Here is a 12,769-nt window from a genome sequence, read left to right as displayed (position 1 = left end):
GACCTGCCGGCTTCTGCTGGGTAGTCCTGGCTCCATTGTCCATCTTAGAACTAAATCGCTATCGTCCCTGACAGTCAAATATTTTGTTCTGTTTCAGACAAAGCTAATGGTCCCAGATTTTCTGGTATATTCGAAAATATATCTGGGAACACCACTGATGGGTCGTGTAATGTTGAGGCCTCCCAGTCGTTGTGATTTATCAGCTTGTCTCCAAGTAGGACTGAAAATTAGAATCCAAGCAGGTAGTTAAGGGATATGAGGCATTTGCTGGGCAGTTTGTAACAGGCAGTCATCTGTGGCAGTGGCGGCGAGGAACCCAAATACACACACACACACACACACACACACACATACACACACAAGCTTCGAAAATGTGGGCCATCCAGGCCGCAAGCAGGTAGCGAGACAAAAGGTTCAAGCAAGTGCCACTTTTAACGTGCCCTTAGCGCTAGGATTTCACCCGGAACAAGTCCCGCCCATTCACCCCCCTCCACGCCTATCCATCGTGTAAGGCCCTCCCCTAAACAGCCGCCAGTTCCCCAAACTGGAAGCTACAACAAAGTAGTTATCGCCACAGTCCAACACATGTTAGACTGTGATGAAATTCAGTAACGATAAGAAATTTTAAGTTTTTCTGGATAGTAATATAATATGGATCTGCATTATTAAAGAAATAACAATATTTATAGAGAATTGAAAGCATCACCAGCAATAGAAAACAAAAAAATATCTTGTTGATATTTAAGGGAAATAAGGACAAATTTTCATTAACTAATCCACTTATTATAATACGTTTATTTGAGGGAAACACCAGAGCAAACATACAATGCGAACACAATGGTCTTGAATCTGTCATGCGCATTATAAACGAGGTTACAAAGAATTGTGTCTGTTTCTGTGTGATTAGTGACCTATATGCTGTTGCAAGCGTCTCAGGAAAATAATGTGTCGTTATTCTTTGTCCTGTCTGTTTCTAACCAAAAGATTTATTAATTTTGTAAATGTCATTCAAACCATTTTTTAAAAACAATAATGTGGTGTGTTTGTTTGTCACAGAGCAGTTATGGAGGAAATAAATGCTGCGGTGTTTCACGGCTGTAAAACGTCCTTGATGCTGTGGTAGTTCTTCTTTCAGCCCTAAAACGTTTCAGCAAAACTATTCAGTGAATAGCACGCAAAAACAGCTTGGATCGATCTAGCAAGAACAAAGTAATTTTGATGCCCTCTGGAAGTATAGTGAACATTGGTGACCTTTTCACATATACTGTCTGAGTTCTGAAACTTAAGTGTCAAATATACTGTGGTTTCTCTTTCAAGAAGCAAATTATTCTTTGAGGGTAGATTTATCCCGTTTTAGCTTTGGGTGCTTTTCCTCAAATACACTCCTGGAAATTGAAATAAGAACACCGTGAATTCATTGTCCCAGGAAGCAGAAACTTTATTGACACATTCCTGGGGTCAGATACATCACATGATCACACTGACAGAACCACAGGCACATACACACAGGCAACAGAGCATGCACAATGTCGGCACTAGTACAGTGTATATCCACCTTTCGCAGCAATGCAGGCTGCTATTCTCCCATGGAGACGATCGTAGAGATGCTGGATGTAGTCCTGTGGAACGGCTTGCCATGCCATTTCCACCTGGCGCCTCAGTTGGACCAGCGTTCGTGCTGGACGTGCAGACCGCGTGAGACGACACTTCATCCAGTCCCAAACATGCTCAATGGGGGACAGATCAGGAGATCTTGCTGGCCAGGGTAGTTGACTTACACCTTCTAGAGCACGTTGGGTGGCACGGGATACATGTGGACGTGCATTGTCCTGTTGGAACAGCAAGTTCCCTTGCCGGCCTAGGAATGGTAGAACGATGGGTTCGATGACGGTTTGGATGTACCGTGCACTATTCAGTGTCCCCTCGACCATCACCAGAGGTGTACGGCCATTGTAGGAGATCGCTCCCCACACCATGATGCTGGGTGTTGGCCCTGTGTGCCTCGGTCGTATGCAGTCCTGATTGTGGCGCTCACCTGCACGGCGCCAAACACGCACACTACCATCATTGGCACCAAGGCAGAAGCGACTCTCATCGCTGAAGACGACACGTCTCCATTCGTCCCTCCATTCACGCCTGTCGCGACACCACTGGAGGCGGGCTGCACGATGTTGGGGCGTGAGCGGAAGACGGCCTAACGGTGTGCGGGACCGTAGCCCAGCTTCATGGAGACGGTTGCGAATGGTCCTCGCCGATACCCCAGGAGCAACAGTGTCCCTAATTTGCTGGGAAGTGGCGGTGCGGTCCCCTACGGTCTTGGCGTGCATCCGTGCGTTGCTGCGGTCCGGTCCCAGGTCGACGGGCACGTGCACCTTCCGCCGACCACTGGAGACAACATCGATGTACTGTGGAGGCCTCACGCCCCACGTGTTGAGCAATTCGGCGGTACGTCCACCCGGCCTCCCGCATGCCCACTATACGCCCTCGCTCATAGTCCGTCAACTGCACATATGGTTCACGTCCACGCTGTCGCGGCATGCTACCAGTGTTAAAGACTGCGATGGAGCTCCGTATGCCACGGCAAACTGGCTGACACTAACGGCGGCGGTGCACAAATGCTGCGCAGCTAGCGCCATTCGACGGCCAACACCGCGGTTCCTGATGTGTCCGCTGTGCCGTGCGTGTGATAATTGCTTGTACAGCCCTCTCGCAGTGTCCGGAGCAAGTATGGTGGGTCTGACACACCGGTGTCAATGTGTTCTTTTTTCCATTTCCAGGAGAGTAGAAATATGTTTCTTCATAGGCTATTCATCTGAATACTGAGTTCTCGTGTTTAAAGAATTCAGTGCTAAATTGTTTTCTCTTATGTTTGCTGTGGAAGCTGAGGCCAATTGTGCACTTTTTTTGTTCAAATGGCTCTGTGCACTATGGGACTCAACTGCTGTGGTCATCAGTCCCCCAGAACTTAGAACTACTTAAACCTAACTAACCTAAGGACATCACACACATCCATGCCTGAGGCAGGATTCGAACCTGCGACCGTAGCAGTCGTACGGTTCCGGACTGCGCGCCTAGAACCGCGAGACCACCGCGGCCGGCACTTTTTTTTGTAACGTGTCTTTTAACTACCTGCAAAATTTAAGACCTAGCAAAATATTAATGTAACATTCACTCCAAGTGAAGCCGAACGCGGTAAACCACGTGGGTCAACTGAAACGATGCCCAGGCGCCGAAAAAAGACGGGGAAAACCGGGGGTGAGTGGTCGGGACTTGTTCCGGGTGAAGTCCTAGAGCTAACGATTCCTCCACTTTTACCGACCGCTGCCATACCTGGCTGTGTGCTGTCCCGGGAGCCCACCACAGGTGGTTTGCCAGCTGGCGCAGCATCATCAGTCAAAAAACAGTTGATGTGGCGGCAGGAGTGTGGGCAGCCTGGCAGTGGCAACACGGTAGCTGTTTCGTGTATTGCATTAGAGGGATTTTACCAACGTTGTTTAACCGCCGTTTTTTCATGAAATAACAATTTACATCGTGCTATTTTGTATGTGTAGAGCAGTTTATGGTTTTGTTTCATTATCGCTTTTTTTTAGCACTTAGTAATGGGAACAAGTTTCATTGATGTTGTTATCGTGAAGTCCGATTTTGTCATGCAACCAAATCGTCAATGTTTTTCGATGTGTATGTGTGTATTTTTATACGTCTGCGGACTAAATGTTTATATCTGTAGCAAGCAGTGTGTTAATAGAACAGGTGTTATCGTTGAAGTTTTTCAAATTTTCTTCTGTGTGTAGTACGAAGTTTTCTGCGGTATAAGACGTGTTACAAAGTGTTTTTGGTTGCGTAGGCGAGATTAGGTTTTTGTTTCAGTTATCGATTTTGAGCATTTTTCTGTATACAGAAAATTGTTTTTTTTCACAAGAGCATTTTTTTATCACCCCACCAATTTTAAGCAGTTGTGTTTCATTTTAATTTCAAGGGGCAAGTCTGGAGGGTAGTTGCCAGTTCAGATTTTCAAGCTTCAAGAAACTCTGCTATCCTTAGTGTGTCGTCTAAACAGACAGATCTCCTTGGATTTGAATCTGATCGAGTGAATGTGGTACTAATAAACAGACAACACACTAAGAATAGCAGAGTTTCTTGAAGCTTGAAAATCTGGACTGTCTTTCGGTCAAGCCAGAGGTTGAGCAAACTAGTCGAGGAATTGAGAACAAAATTTTGCTTCTGGCTGCCCCACTACCTAGCTTAAGAGTTTCACCCTTTCTGCAAAGTTTTAAATACAACAAAGTACGTTTTGAAACGTGGTAAAGCAATTATGCATAACATTTTAATTATAATTAGAGTGTGATTTTGTAATCTAGAGGCTGGCTTCATTGTGGAGGGGTCTGCATCGACTTACAGTTAGGGCGCATCACAGTCATATTTACGGCGAGCATAATTTGCAGCACTGGCAGGCCAGTTCAATTTGATTTCACACCTGTGGAATCCAGGACTTTCGCCTGCGTCAGGTTCATCGCACTTGTACTGATTGTGTCAACTTCTGAGGTTAGTAACCAACTTCCAACAGTGAGTATAGTCAGATATTTGCAGTGTCATGTAGTTTTCAGACGTCATTACACTTCATTAGAGTGGAAATTGCCAGTAGCAAATTCATAGATAGGCGAGTAACACTGCTATCCAGTTCATCTTCCACCTGAATTTCAATAAACACAATTGTCACAATTTTCATAATTGAATTTATACGTTGTTTTAATAGGATGACTGCAAAAAAATTGAGTATTTAACTAATCACTGTTTCTGTTTGGTACCTTCCCTTACATTAAGCTACACGAGGTCACTTTAATTCCTATGCAGATAATTATTCTTTCAGTCTGGTAAGGGCAATCAGATTATTTTTATGCAAATTTCCCCACTTTAGGAACTATGCCCACGGTTGTAGTTTCGTGTTATCCTCATAACTTTGAGCATTAAAATATAAGGAATAGATCTTAAAGACGTAACCTGTCAACAACTATTTTTGAGGTATAGGAAAGTTAAACATAGAGGGAATTTCGCAAATTGTTAAGATAACTGCCAACAATAGTATATTCAGGCGAATGTGTTCAGTATCTCCACAAAAGCTCAGACCATAGTAATCTTGTTTCATTACAGCTCTCTTCATTCTTTTTAATATATTTACAAGGAATAGTCCTCCATTTTCCAGAGAGCACAACACTCTATTGCTATAGTCTATGGTATGTCATTACAGATTGTGCACTGTCACGCAGCATATTATTATGGAAAATTAAATGTTCTCACAATTTCAACAAAATACATAGTTTTTTTTCGAACACGGATTCCAACATTAAATAAGTTATATCGAGAAAACAGGTCACAGAAGGGGATAGCATAAATGTTTTAATATAACAGGAAAATTTGTGTGGTTAAAGTGAGACTGTGTAGAAACGCAATACCATGTTATATTTGCGATTGGTTTTCTAATCAGTAGCATATGGAATGTTTACCGCATATTCTGCATTGTATGCTGACCAAGGCTTAAGACATCTGTATACCTAGGCAAGGTGATGTTTGTAATTTAAATAATAAGTACATGAGATGTACGATATATGATCACTGATTGCACTTGATATCTGTCATGTAGCAATACAATTTGTAGTCTCTGTATGAGGTATAATTATTTATTATAATATACTTCTAAACTGTTTTCCTGTCTGTGCGATTTATGCCTATTCATGTTGTCTGATTAAATGGTTTTTGTTGTCTTATACTGATATATATCATTGTACATATGTATGATGGCATAATCTACAGTTTTTCTAGTTTTATGCAGATGTATATATCATCACGTAAATGTATTATTTGTTTCATTTGAAATCAATACATAATAAAAATAATTTTTCTTTTCTTTTACATTTTGTGATACTTGAAGTGTAACTCATCCATATACCGATGTTTATGCTATTGAAGTTTGAAATGCTGCTGACTGTAAGCATGCAATTAATAATTACTGTCTGTGTTTTAGGTCATACAAAAATACAATGTATATTCTTTTTATCTACACTTAAAGTTCCGTAGGACCAAACTGAAGAACAATCTCCAAGGTCATGGAACGTGTCAGTACAAGAAATTAAAACAGAAAAGTAATAACAGATAAAAATAAAATGCTGATCAATCTGAAAAAAGTCAAAAAATGTTTCAAATGGCTCTGAGCACTATTGGACATAACATTTGAGGTCATCAGCCCCTAGAACTTAGAACTACTTAAACCTAACTAACCTAAGGACATCACACACACCCATCGCCGAGTCAGGATTCGAACCTGCGACCGTAGCGGCTGCGCGGTTCCAGACTGAAGCACCTAGAAACGCTCGGCCACACCAGCCGGCCGGAAAAAGTCAATCCATAAGTTTAAGTAAACGCAATCAACAATCAGGGACTCCTCGCCAGGATACAAGGAGTTACCCGTGAGGAAACTCTTCCCTTTGGATCTGAAAGTGTGTGGACTACCGTTAAGATTTTCGAATTCGACTGGTAGCTTATTGAAAATGGATGCCAAGAGTTAGGAAGTCCATTCCAAATGCAGGTTTGATTTCTGCCGAGTATTAACTGAGTGAAAGCTGCTTACTCTTCGGAATAAGCTAATATTGTTAACAAGAAATGGCAATAAGGAATATATATATATATATATATATATATATATATATATATATATATATATATACATATATTCAGAGGCCAATGTCAAAATACCAAGACTCGTGAACAGGGGTCGACAAGAGGTTCGTGAACTCACACCACTTGTTGTCCGAACCGCCTGTTTCTGAGCCAAAAACATCCTTTTGTAATGGGAAGCGTTACCCCAGAATATAATACCAAACAACATAAACGAATAAAAATAAGCAAAGTTGAGTAATTTTTGTGTCAAACGATCACTCACTATAGGTACCATTCAGATAGTAAAAATGGCACCATTAAGTCTTTGAACAAGATACTGAATTGCTATCTATCTGATTAACTAGAAATTAGAACTGTTCAGTTTCGCTAATCATATGCCGATTCTGTGAAATAAAACGTCAGGTTTTGTTAAATTGCATGATGAAAACTGTAAAAACTGAGTCTTACTGTGATTTAGCATTAGTTTATTTTCGACAAGCCATGAACTTAGGTCATGAACTGCACTACTTGAAACCGAGCCAATGTTGCACACAACATCCTTTACTACCAAGCTAGTGTCATCAGCAAACAGAAATATTTTAGAGTTATCCATAATACTAGAGGGCATATCATTTATATAAATAAGGAACAGGAGTGGCTCCAACAATGATCCCTAGGGCACCCCCCACTTGACTCTGCCCCACTCAGACCCCATGTCACAGTCATTCTCTACATTGTGTATAATGACCTTTTGCTTTCTGTTGCGAAAGTAAGAGGTGAACCAATTACGAGCCACTCCCCACATTCCAAAATGCTCCAACTTCTGGAGCAATATTCTGTGATAAACACAACCAAACACCTTAGTTAAATCAAAAAATATGCCTAGCGCTCAAAACCTTTTGTTTAATCCATCCAATACCTCAAAGAGAAAAGAGAATATAGTATTTTCAGGTGTTAATCGACTTCTAAAGCCGAACTGTACATTTGATAGCAAATTGTGTAATAAAAGTGATCAATTATCCTTACGCACACAGCATTTTCAATAACTTTAGCAAACACTAATGGCATAGACATAAGTCTAAAATTGTCTACATTATCCCTTTCTCCCCTCTTATAAAGTGGCTTTACTACTGAGTACCTTAATCGTTCAGAAATCTGACTTCCTAAAGGAAAAATTACACTAAATAGAGGGCTAACATGTGTAGCACAGTACTTTAATATTCTGCTAGATACTCCATCATAACCAAGAGAGCCCTTAGTTCTCAGTGATTTAATTATTGACTCAATCTCCCCCTTGTCTGTATCAAACAGGAGTATTTCAGACATCAGTCTCGGAAAGGCATTTGCCAAGAAAGTTATATGATTCCCTGCAGGACTAAATTTTTATTTAATTCACCAGCAATGCTCAGAAAACAATAGTTAAATACTGTACATATACCTGATTTACTATGAACTGACTTTATATCGCCGACCTTGTGCTGATAACCAGACACTTCCTTCACAACTAACCATATGGTTTTAATTTTATGCTGTGAATTAGCTATTCTATTAGTATACCACACCACACCATACAATACCATTTGTAATGGGCTACTGTACCTTGATTGTGACTACTTCTAACATGCTGATATAATTCCGACTTTGTAATACATGATTTCCTTATCTCACTAGTAAGCCACCCAGGCTACCTATTACTGCAAAGCTTTATATTTATCGTCTATCTTATCTGTCACTCTTGTTCCTTGACAAGGTTTAAAAAACTCTCTATTGCTGTTGGATTAACTTTCCTACAGAGTTTGTAATTACATGTGACATTCGTTTGCATACAAAAGCCTTTTAGTGTTTAAATCTGTGCAACATGATCTGAAAGGCCATTCACCCTTTTACTAACAGAATGCCCATCTAGTAATGAAGAATGAATAAAAATATTGTCTATGGCTGTGCTAGTGTTCCCATGCAGTGTAGTTAGTTATAAAAAACTTCCCTATAGTCCTTAATTTAGCTGATCAGACTTCTGACGTTTTTCCATTACGTCTATGGTTCTTCAAATGAGTACAAATATGTAATTGTAATGTTGTTAAACATGACAGTTGCTTAACTGTTCTTCATAATTTGGAGAAAATAGTGACCTACCTCTCAGTCTATGATGCCTGAGAATTATGCCATTAATGACTCGTAGCTTAAGTGTTATAGCACCTGTAATTTAGAATGGTTCTTGCCTGTTAATTATGTTCAGATTATAATAGTATCTTGCTGTGTTTTCCTTTTTGAATGAACATTTTGTCCTGATAGTTTATACTTTACTAAATAGAAAAATTCGTATTCTTTACATAGACAATGGTCATACTGAGCCCGTGTAGTAACATAATACCAATGTTATATGAGGACACTACTTCTTTATTTGGTACCATATGCAACTGTTCCTTCATATTGTTCATCCTACATTGTATGATACTTGATGTTTAAGTCATCTATATACTGAGATTTAGGTTAGCTAATGTTCTTAATTTTAATGATTACTGCCCAAGATCTAGGTTATATTTTTGTGGTTAGCATTTGAGGTCTAAGTTGTACAGTCACAGAATTTGAAACTGTTGTCATTTATTAATATAATGCTCCTTCAGAAATTAACAAGTATAAACTCTCTTAATTACATATATTGTTTTATAAACAATATACATAGTTAACAGATAGGTATTACTCTGCTTATTTATTTTTTATGTAGCCCCTTAATTGCATGTTATTTACAAGTAATATGTTCTCATCATGTATATGCTGGTGATTACTAATTGATTGTCCACATATTTTTGATTTACAAAACATTAGTATCTTACTGGTGAGAACTATAACTTTAGTGGATGCTGACTTGTACAGTACACTCTAGGTATCCATTTGTTTGTAAGTACCACTCTTTGAGGGATAATTTCATTATGTTTCCGTGAATACTATGTATATTCACACTGTTGGAAACAATGAAACATTGTAATACGATATTCTTGTAAGATATATGTGTATTGTTTACATGTCCCAGATTGGTGAGTGTGTATATCTTTATATCTAATCTACTCTGACAATGATGTGAGGTGCTTTAAATTGTATTCTTTGGAGTTCTTGTATTTGCATATGTTTGTTTGTGGTTTAACTGAGATCAGTCCTCTGGCTATTTCTTTCATACCTGGTTGTGAGTTACTGTGAGGCCAATTTTACGTTGGTTAGAGTCGTGGAGTATAGCCTGTGGTTATGTGAACATCTTTTAACTCAGAGAAACTTCAAGTCGTCTCAAGGAAAGATGAAATGCATATCCATCCAATGTACTGCTTTTGTGAGTACTTTAACATAATTGCTTGACATATTTGTTATCCCACTCCACTTGCTCTTATGAGTACATTGCATATTTCCCTGTTGATAGTCTTCCTGTGATGATGGTTGCTTTGACCAAAACCGTCAAAGACCAAAGAATAATCCGCATAGCTGAATGCAAAAAAAGCAGTTCTTCAAGTTCCTGACCGCTTAAGCAAGTTCATCTAACTAAAACATTTGTGACTTTCATACTATGGTGTGCACCTACAATGTATATAACAGATCTTATTTTTTGCCTTGATGAGATAGCATAATTCTGTGGTATCAAAACACCTGAGATTTTTTAATATAAATATGTTATGTACATTGTTAATTGATTCTCCTGACAAATGTCAGTTTTGCCACATTTGCCACTTCTACTCTTCAAATGCCGACATTGTTCGTTGCTTTCCAGTATACAACTGTGAAATGCAGGCAATTGCAAGACGAGCTCACCAAGCTAATATATATTTTCAGTACATTATTTTATCACTTAAGGTTTTAGATACTGATGTTTTTATATCTATGAGGGTAGTTTGACAAGTCTGGTAAAGAGGCAAGAAAAAATGTTTGTTTCATAAACAACTCACCGTACTCATCGACAAAGTCTCCTTTGAGGGATATACCTATGGCCCAGCGATCCTCCAGCTTTTTCATCCCAATGGAAAAATGGTTATGTCAAGCTTTGAAAAATATTCGTTGACTACAATTACTACAACTACTATTTTCTCATCTGACGCGAATTTCTTTACAACAAGCCTAAGTTTCAAGCTAAGGAATAGAAAGAAGTCACTTGGGACTAACTCTGGTGTTTACAGTGGACGAGGAACCAGTTCAACGCGCTATTCGTGCACTTTGGCCATTGTTATTGCTGATGTGTGGGATGGAGCAGTATCCTCACACTTTTTTGCGTAGCAGTCTTGGTGTTTTCTTCAGCCAAAGCAAGTTTCAAACGGTCCAGCAATGAATCATAATAGGGTGCATTTATGCTTCTGCCTTTTTCCAAGTAATGTATGAGAATTACTGTCTGGGTATCCCAAAAACCAGTTGCCATCACCTTACCAGCTAACAAAAGTTAATTGCCTTCTTTGGTGCGCTTTTACCAGCCTTTGTCCATTGTTTTAACAGCCGTTTTTATTATGGTGTGTAATGATGAATCCAGGCTTCATCAACAGTAAAAAAATCGGCACAAAAGGTCTTGTGGATTGCGATTTAACATCGCCAGACATTATGCTAAATTTTGGGAAGCATGTGCTTTTTACCGACTTTGAGCAATTGTGGCACCCATCTCACACCCAGTTTCTCACAGTCAATTCTTCCTCCTGGATATTAAATTGCAAATTTGTGGTAAGGTCTTAAGGGACCAAACGGCTGAGGTCATCGGTCTCCAAGCTTACACACTACTTAGTCTAACTTAAACCAACTTACGCTAAGGACGACACATACACCCATTCCCGACAGAGGAGTCGAACCTTCGACGGGGAGAGCTGTGCGGACCATAAGATGGCCCCCCAGACCGTGAGGCTGCAGGATATTATGCACTCACTCAGTTGAGACGCCTATAGTCTCAGCAATGTCACGAATTTTTATTCGACGGTCCTGCATTATCAGATCATGGAATCTGTGAAACGCTTCCTTTTTGGTGACCTCAGTTGGATGGCTGGAATGCGCTTAATCTTCAGTAATTGTCCGACCATGCTTAAATTCATTAACCCAAAAGCAAATGGTCTTCAACGATGCTGCAGCATCCGCTTGAACTTCATCTAATTCTTTTGTTGTTATTTACTCATCATCCATTGCTTTCCTACACTTCCCACCCTTCCCCTTCCCACCCAAGCACACACCCGTGACCCTATCCCTGACCTGCCCTTAACACCTGCTGTGTACATAGTTCCGCGTAGTCAGTGCATACACAACTTTCCCACTAGAGCGCGCCCCGCTAAGCACAACAGCGCAGGAGGAGCGCTCATCCATCTTCGCACTACAAGATGGCGCTGCCTTAGAAACGGACCAAATTCTGCTTCCGCCGATCGGCGTATTAATATGTAACGCAGCCAATGTCATTGCTGCTAACGTAGAACCTTTTCTCCTCGCGGATCACACTCGCATAGTGATACCTGAACGCATGAGGTATTATAACGAGTGTACAGACCTCCAATTAGTGAGTCTGCATTTGTCTGCACCAGTCTGTACCAGTCTGCATTAGTCTATAGTCAAATTTCAGTCTGCGCCTAATAAGATTACCATCTTTCTGTACATAGCCATGATGATAAATGAATAGACACTTTGTCAAGTATCAGAGATATGTGAGAATAAGATTAACATACCAAGACAAAAGGAACTTCAAATTGTCAATTGTAAACAGCATCCAGAATCAAGTTATGTAATGTCTATGCTTTTTATTATTTTAATAAATGTGTCTGAAAATCAATCAAATTCTGTTTAAAGTTGGTCACCGTCAATTTGCTACTCTAAGCGTGCAAGTGGCATTTCTATCGTCTGACCTAACGGCAGAAGACAAACACGCCACAATAAGACCACGAGACATATTGCTGACACTCGTCTACTTCGTTAGAGGGGCAAGTCAAATAATCTGATGGGGTGTGTACCGAAGGTCTTACAGTAAGCACACCAAAACCCCGCTCTTCGTTTACCTTCTCACCCCCTAGGGCATTTTTAACACAAAATATGGTGAGTGATGCACTCATGTCTATTTTTAAATTATGTGATTACCTCTTACTTTGTTGTTATTTTATTTCCGGTTGAATAAATTTTGTTA

Source organism: Schistocerca gregaria, chromosome 4 (genome assembly GCF_023897955.1).
Source record: "Schistocerca gregaria isolate iqSchGreg1 chromosome 4, iqSchGreg1.2, whole genome shotgun sequence".
Taxonomy (NCBI): domain Eukaryota; kingdom Metazoa; phylum Arthropoda; class Insecta; order Orthoptera; family Acrididae; genus Schistocerca; species Schistocerca gregaria.
Note: the sequence above shows the minus strand (reverse complement) of the source record.